This window comes from Triplophysa dalaica, chromosome 10 (genome assembly GCF_015846415.1).
Source record: "Triplophysa dalaica isolate WHDGS20190420 chromosome 10, ASM1584641v1, whole genome shotgun sequence".
Lineage (NCBI taxonomy): Eukaryota > Metazoa > Chordata > Actinopteri > Cypriniformes > Nemacheilidae > Triplophysa > Triplophysa dalaica.
The window spans coordinates 4,301,267-4,310,214 of NC_079551.1; the positions used below are offsets into that span (position 1 = coordinate 4,301,267).

Here is an 8,948-nt window from a genome sequence, read left to right on the forward strand (position 1 = left end):
TGTCATATATGTACATGTAACAGTTCTGATACACCTTTGTGCCTGATCAGTTTAATGGATGAACACTTTTTTATAAATATTGTTTTAAACATGTGCTAGTTTTGTTTTCAGCTTTGACATGTGTAACTGAAAGAATAAACAATATTTTCAATTGTCATGATTAGTAAATTAATAAAACTTTACTTGAAATGTGTGGGTCTTTGTGTTACATGATTAAATGTGTAGAGCAAGAACTTCTGTGTTTGTTATCATTTACCACGTTGTTACTCTTTGCATTTTTTGAACAATGTTTCACTATTTTTTAAACATGTTCGGTGTATTATTGATGCTCGTGCTGCAAGAAAATAAAAACTAGTCTGACAACATGTTCTGTTTACTGGTATATCACAATATGTTGCGCTTCTTCATCTCCTTAGTTTAATTATCTGTCACTAGGGGGCGCTCTGGACAAAAAATGACCCCAGAAGAAGGTCACTTATGATTGAATTTGTTTCAAAACTTGTGTTAACTCTTTAGTTTCCACATAAAAACATATTTGATGAATAAGAGTGCGAATTAAAATTGTAAGTTTTAAATGCGTGATCAGCCTGAACGGGTGACTTATGAAAAAGTTTCTTGTATGGGGTGTTAAAGGGTTTAAAATTAGTCCTAGACTAAAATAAATGTTAGATCTGTCTTAAACGAAAAAAAAAAAAAAACGACACATGTTCAAATAGATCAATGTCATTGTATTGTTTCAAAATGCAAGAACTTATTTTTTACCTGTTTTAATGAAATACTTCATGTGATCATTGCTTGGGGAACTACCCATAAAGTTAATAGTTAAACACTCACAATATTTACATTATAAATAAATGAACCTCTTTAAGATACAAAATAATAATAATGTCCTTCATTTCTGTGGTCTTTATCACATTCATTTATTTTTAACAGAGAGTTAGACAGAACTTTATCTATCTCATTTGGACATATCTTTCTCATCAGATCATTTCATTTGTGACACCTTTGGCTTGTTTTGGATTACACGGTGCCTGGTGCCAAAAATGAATGAGAACCACCGCTCCAGCCTGTGAGAGGAAACATAAGAAAATATTAAAACAGAAGGACCAGCTGGAGTATAAGATAACACTGTGAAATCATTTTAAAGAAATATACAATATTTACCCAATAAGTCCTGAAGTTTGAATGATATCTCATCTATTAGTCAATAGACTTAGAGGTCAATTCTAAAATCCATCTTTACTCATCTCAGTTCACAGCTTGAGCCCTTTAGCACTCCACGAAACTTCTTCAGATCCTGAAGAACAGTGACTCATCTATATAGACTTGGTCGACATCGTGTTAAAGCTGGAAGTGCGGCTTGGAGTTGCACGGCCTCAGCCAGTTTGGTCTACATACAATCACTTTTCCCATTCAACAGAGCAAGATACATAGAAAAACTGAGCCGTGTTGAGGGGAAGAGTCGACCCAAACAAATGGCCGGAGGTGACGTTTTCGCAACATATTTTCGCAACTGATCGAGTCTCAAGTTAGACGACAACTGTAATATCAGTATCTCTGGGTCATCAACAGTCTGTGCATGTTCATTAAAGCTATGATATTAAAGACTAGTATGTCTTAAATTGTTAAATGAATACATTTCATGAACAGCTTTGATTGTAACACGCATCACTTTCCCACTTAACATCAGGTTCCAAAGCAATTGTTCTGACAGGAACTCAAATCATGTTACGAAGTGATCTACATACGCCGGGGTGCGGTTACACGAGGCGTTTCAGTCAGGTCTGTGTAAGCTTTCGTTTTAAGATAGAATGCATCTTTGTGACAATACAGAAAATTGAGAACAAAAACAGGATGTACATTTATTAGAAATCTTAAACTGATTTATTTAATGACAGTAAGAAATGATTAGAAATAGTTTTCAGTGTGTTTCCATGTTTAACCGCTAGATGGAGCTACAGACATCTGCATGAGGAGAACCTGACGTTGACTGCAGTGTTTCCTTGGAGCTTAACCACCTGAGAACATGACCAAATCTACAAACCTTAAAGTGTCTTTATACGCCGTAAAATGTTGATGCTAGAATTTACAAATAAGTTGTGAAGTTGCCAAAGTTGTTACATTTGTATTTCCTCAGCTCTTCGAGTGAATATACGTCCAGCGGCATCTTGTAATCCCGTCCCCTGCGGGAGCCTACGGACTGACTGACCATCCTAACCTCATCTCAGGCAGTTCCTGTGGAGTAGCTATACAAATAAATAACAAAACTAATCTGCCACATGTGGGAAAATAAAAACTGGCATAATTGGATACTTTCATTGTTTGTGAAAAGCGAGGGGATTGATTTTGACTCTTCATTTCCTTCATGCGGCAATTACGCAGACATTTTTTTCAGTCCAGAAAAATCACAATCTCAGTTAAAGACGATGGCATTTGATCACCAAGTTACTGCTACTACAGACACTATTGAGTCAGCTAACTGCTCATTTAAGGTGTCGCATCAGCTTGTTATTGTCGCAAGAAGAAATAAAAGTGGTGCAAACTCTTGCAACGCCAAGACGTTAGTTTCTGTTCAGATGAGGTGAAGGTCAATTTTTAAAGCATATTGTACAACACTTTAAACTGCCCATGTGTGGTGTGACTACAGAGCATTTAGTTTACAGAAGCTGCAAGTAGATTATAAATGATGTAATGAGAATCTTACTAATGATATAGATGTCATAGTGTAGTGAAATGTTTGAGTGTAAGAGTAATCACTTTATAAAGCACTGCTAAGAAATCTAATGTATAGTTTTATCCATAGGCTCAATGCTTCTATAAATGAAACTATTGTGGGTCAAATATATGTGTCAGTCAAGACACTGGTATTGCTGTATTTTGTAACTCTTTATGTTTGCGATGGATAAAGAGTATATTGTGATTGGATAAAGAGTATATTGTGATTATTGTCTATTACTTTTTTTGTTTGTTTAAATTTGGAACCAAATGTAATATTTAATACAAAACTATGTTGTGAGTGGTGATGACATACCTTACAAAATGAACCGAAATGTTTATATTACCCTTACATGAGCCATTTTAAGTATATACACCGCTGGCACACCCTTACATGTAATATATCACACTGCACAGCCATGTTTCTATAGTAGCCCTACACGGACAAACTGAGTGCGTTTCGTAAAACGAAGGATGCACGGGACTACGTTCTTCTTCGGCTGTGTTTTGGAGGCAGCTTGCAAAGCCACTACATAGAAGGATTCGCAGAAGAAGAGGAAGAACAATAACAACATTTACTTGTTTTTTATTAGAAATATCATGTGTACAATCATAATTGCATAAATCAGGTATAAATTATATTATAATGCTTTCACATCCTCTCTTGTGTAGTCCTCCCGGGTAACGTTAGCTCCTCTGCCTCTCCCTGCCTGCATCTCCAACAGCCCTACCTCTCCGCACTCTTCCTCTCCTTCTTATTACCAGTGTTAAGTCCTCTGATTGACTCTGTGATGATGAGATAAACGTCTGCTAAAACTTTAGCGGTAACATTATGTAACGGGAGTATTTTTCTCTATGGGACTTTTATTATGACAGGGTTTTTTTCTCTGCCGTGCGCGGGGAAAGATAAAAAAGACGTCTGGGAAATAAGGGAGGAGCATCAGAGCAACAGAGAACGGTGTTGGAGACCGCTGAGAGCACGAGATAGAGTTGCTGGGGCCAGGACACGTAAGAGTGCTTATGCGAGCTGATCGATCGATTTTGGAGGAGTGATTCGTTTTTGAAAGACGTTTTTTTTTGTGATCCAGATCATTTAGCTATGCGCGCCTCGTGCGAGCTAAACAGAGCTGCGCCATTTTGCTCCTTACATTTGAGTTCTCTTCCTGGGTCAAGCGGAAGCTGTTCTCGTGAATAAGATTCCTTCGCTCTTAAGACTTCCAGGGTAATGTTTTAATTTTCCCTACGAGGTGAGACTTACAGTCCCGTTACAATTACACGCCTTAGCATTAGCAAGTCCTTTCAATAATCTGTGAATTGCTATGCAAAATAAGCGAAAAATCACTGACACAATGTTAAAAAAGTAACAATAATATTCACTATAACGATTAGAGTAAATGATGAATTAAGTTAATTTATTTTTTTATTATATTTTCTATCTATCTTATAAGCTACTCAAACACGCAGTGTTTTTAGATGGCGCAGCATTATCTTCAGATCACAGAGCTGTGCTTCACAAACAGTCTGTGCTAAAAACATAATCGCTGCCTTTGCTATTACACAATAACACTATAGAGATCAATTTAACCATGATGACAAGTGTGATTAATTTAGCAGCCATAGATGTTAAAAAGTACATATTAAGAGATCATGTAACTTATATTTCATACATTAATAATGTTTTTACATCTTGTGTGTAAACTTGTTGTTGGACACTCCATAAACCAAAATAGGACCTTAAATATCAAGGAATATTTGCTCTTTAATGTTTTTTATCCTACTTGATTTTGTTGCTGTAATTAATGAAGTTTTATTTGATGAATGTTTAATTAATTCATCATGTTTAAGTGAACTAAATTAATTGTTTATGAGTCGGATGAATCGGTTGATTATTTAAAGTTTAAAACAGATACTTGATACTGTCAATCACAAAGTTCTTTTATCTAGATTAACATATTTCAATTTCTCTGAACAGCCCTCAACTGGATAAAATCAAACCTGTCAGTAGAACGCAATGTGTCTCATTCTGTGAATGTCCAGTCGGGGTCCCCCAAGGGCTTCATACTTGGTCCAATTCTGTTTACATTGAATATAAATGATCTGCCAGAGGCATGTGAAGATGTTGATGTTCAGATGTGTGCAGACTATGCAGTAACCTCACATATGCCAAGAACTACCAAGAGATAAAAACTATGTGGTATTGTAGTGCGCATGCCCAGTAGAGGTATCTGTATCCCTTTAAGTCAAAACCCACAAACTAGCGTCAAACGGAAAGCTGAGCTCAGAGATCGGAAATGTCAGTGACATCTTGTGTGTTTATCAACATCAGAACAGCGTGTAGTGAGAACGTGTGTATAAAGTATTGGTGACCAGTAGATTATTTTGCGTTATTCTGTGTCTACACCCGACCCGATTCGAAGCAGTGACGGCAAAATAATTAAGGATCTACAGACACCTTTTAATTCCTCAGTTTAAACTGAAGAGCGAAGACTTGTAATTAAGTCAACAGGAAGTAGAAGCGTGTGGTGTTATCAGGCTGTGTGAGTGAGTGCCTCAGAGGTGCAAATACTACATAGTTTCATAAAATCAACGGATTATCTCCATTAAGTCATTTGGTACTCAAAGGAATAAACAGAAAAATGAAGATCATGATTGTGTGTTTATTACTCGTGTGCGGTAAGTGATTTGTTTTAATCTGAACAACACTTTCACATTATAAACTGAATGAGTGTATGTATACATACTGTAGTTGACATTATGTTAACTTTAGGCAGAGACGGACTAGACAAGGGTCTCTGTTATCTTTTGATTACAATTATCGCCATGTGCAAAATTGCTATTGTAAACAAAGGTCCACAAAACTTGTCAAGCTTCCGTTATCTTCTGATTGGTTTGACTGCTGTGAAACTGAAACTGATGAGCTGAGCTCCTTTTAAAAATAACAATTATTTCAATTTGACAAAGTATCTTAAAACTACGGCGATTATGTAAGTGACCTGCAAACGGCAAGAGAGTTTGTTTAGAATCATTAGGATTATTTATTGATTTATTCGTTTTTCAGTGTTTTCATTTAGTGCCAAGTTTTATTTGCACACACAGTGACTTTGTTTTGCTGAGAGAAGTTGCAGTATTTGTACATACAAATTCATGTTTATATACAATTATTTACAGGCCATTTCCAAAAGTTTGTTTTGCCTTAACTGGTTATTTTTTAATAAAAGAGCTGTTTCAATGAAGTGGTGCATGACTTTGCAAGCAGGAAGACAAGAAAGTGTTTTATGTTCCTGGTTGCATATTTGCTGTGTTGTATGTCGCTGCAGCATGAACACTCACTCTGTGAAACACCTGTTCATCCCCCTGACCACCTATAGTGTTCATCACCGTGGCCAAGAGGAGCCCCTGACCGCCTGTGTCTGGTGTAAGGCAGCTGGAAAAGTGCTAAGAATAAAGTTTGTTTTAGATGCTAGGACACAAAACAATAAAACCTAATTTGTTGCTAGATCTTGAGGATTGAGATCCTTTCCTCCCATCAGGGGTTGATGTCCATGAACTGAACTCTTCTTATCACACCTCTCTCATCCCCTTCATCTCTTCAGACCTTGATCATTGGAAAAGTGCTTACACATTCCATATTGTGTTTATAATGTTTTGTCACGTTATGAAGATTTGATCATCATGTTTTGGTATTGTTTTAAAGGTCTTGGTGGGATGGGTAAAAGGGTCTAGTTCCTTCAAACCTAACAAAGAGTCTATTAGAGCTTTTTTAACTTCAGGACTTTACGTGGACTCCTCTTAGAGGATTGGCTTCATCGGGGAATCTGTTCATACGTCTGGGTATATAAGGTGCTTTTGGAAAAGACTCAGAGAAGCTTTTGTTACCAGAACTTCCCACACTGCATACTGTGTGTCTCAGGTTTCCTGACGAAAAGTTGTTGGATATCCGAACCGACCACGTGAGGCGATTCGCAGGCATGTAGAGGTCCAAGCGAGGCAGGGAGATAAGAACAAATATTTAACTTCACATCCCGATCTTGTCCCGTGATAAGTTGTCGAGGGGCCACGGTGACGCAACGTTCTGTTAGGTATTGGGCTCCTGGGGGCCTGCGCGGGGCTTATGGGAGGCTCTGACACCCACAACCTATCGTCTTATTTTCACAGGTTGCTATCGTACGATGGCCCCGGAACGGCCCCTGGGGAGTTGAGTGACCTCAACTTAAATTCCTTTGGTGGTGCCCATCGGGAAACTCTGCCCAAAATAGGCGTCTTGGGGGATGCGTAGGCGCCTCGCTTACTTCGGTCTCCTGAGCCCGCTGGTAGGCTGCAAGGTGTCGCTTAGGCGAGTTGATCCACGGTGCAGAAAGTTGAATATACTTTCCTTAATTTAAGATGAAGGGTTCTGATCACAGATGCAGAACACCACACAGCAACTTTTCTGTATTGCACCATGCAAAAGTCAGTAGTAATCATTACAATAAGTTAAGACCCAGTGGGTAATAAGCTCTACACACCACGTCCATTCTAATGTGGTTTTCCCCCACGACATAAACAGACCTTTCTGTTGATTCCCAGTAGTGCAGACACTCAGACAAACACACTGATAAACATGTTATTTGAATGACTTTGAAAATGAAAACGAAAATTGAGAAACAAAAGCAAAAATAAAATCATTAATAATAAAAAATAAATGTAAAAAAGTTTGACTTGAGATTTTAGTGAAAATGAATGTAAAATCACCAATTGCATTTTCTATTTGATAGGGACAAAGTATTTACATTTATTTTTGCTCATATTGGCGACACAGTTATTTTTAAATAAAATTGTTGATTAGTTCTTAATTTTCATCGTTCTGTTTATTTATTTACATTTGGCAGGAATTCCCTTCCATACAAGAAATCCTCCCGTGCCTAAAGAAAAAGGTTCATATTAATTAAGTATTTTGTGCCTGAGGTGGAGAAATACGTTTTTTTTAAATCGTTGGAGATTTTTGTGATTCAGCATTATTAATTGTGTGTCCAATTGAGTCTATGGGTGCTTCTCAATATGCCTCCTCGCTCCTCTGTCCTATGACCCAGAAACAGATGGAGCTCAGACTAACTGCCTATATCTCTATAACTGCACCTGGAGGAAGTGAAGAGCGAGGAGGCTTTCTGAGGAGACACTAGCAAGGATAACCAGGTGTTTCCTTTGTGTTAGTACGGCCAGCCGGGGTAGTTAATCCTGATGTCTGTGTGGGTCCTAATGTCCCAGTATACACTGTATATAAAGTCTGCAGATTTTATGGTGAAAAACTGCTAAACCATGACAGTAAAAGACCGTAAACATTGAATGGTTTATTTCAGTTTGAGTAAAAATGAAACACCGCTAATGTATATATCAGCCAAAACAGTATTTTTGCTGGTTTTGGGGGGAAAATACATTACTCCACTCTAAAATACGCTGGCACCGTGTTTGTAATAAAAATATACTGTAATTTTTACATTTATTTTTTGTACAAAATACTTTTCCTCACAGTTAAATGTACTAAACACAGTATCACTAACAAAATAAACATATAAGAGCCATCACTGTAATTCTTGCATTAGTTTTTTGTAAAAAATAGTTTTTGTACTGTTAAACGTAATGGCCATCGTTTGATGTGTTTTCCGGCTAAACTAAATATTGTCAAGGAGGTGACCTAAAATGATGCCCGGGGCCATCTGCATGACAACCAAATGTAATGACACCACCTGTCAATCAAGTGGTCACACTGTTAATTTTGCATAACTTTAAGCCTTAATAAGATTAAGATGTCCACACTCCAGCCTGCTAGCCTGACATAACAGCTCTCCTGACAGACACACCATCAGAGACTTAGGATCCGGTCGAATAGTCAATTTTTTTTAGCTTTAAGCATTTCCTAACCACTTCCTTGACCTTGATGGAAAACGTCATGAGGTCAAGGAAAGATGTATTGGAGAATTCATAAGGAGTTAGGAGAAGATGACCACGGTGTTCAGAGAATCCAACTGCATGCACTAGAGTAAGTCATGATGCAACGGTGAATGTTATTGACATGATCTGTGGTAAAACTACAAAACTCAGGAGATGGACTACAAAACGCTCATATGAGAAACTTACTAGATATGTTCTTCCTGTGTTTTTAAAGCAGGAAATATAAACATGGAAAACCCGGTGAAAAGTATGACTTCATTATCAACAGAGAGAGAAAGAGAAAGAAAGAAACACGAAAGCGAAAG

At 37.5% G+C, this 8,948-nt stretch overlaps 1 long non-coding RNA gene across 1 annotated transcript; it reads left to right on the forward strand.

Moving 5' to 3' along the window:
- Positions 1-1,255: 1,255 nt before the first annotated feature.
- LOC130430788 (uncharacterized) lies at positions 1,256-2,061 on the forward strand. Its single transcript, XR_008907921.1, has 3 exons — positions 1,256-1,485; positions 1,691-1,782; positions 1,950-2,061. It is a non-coding gene; the product is annotated as an uncharacterized LOC130430788 (long non-coding RNA).
- The last annotated feature ends 6,887 nt before the right edge of the window (positions 2,062-8,948 follow it).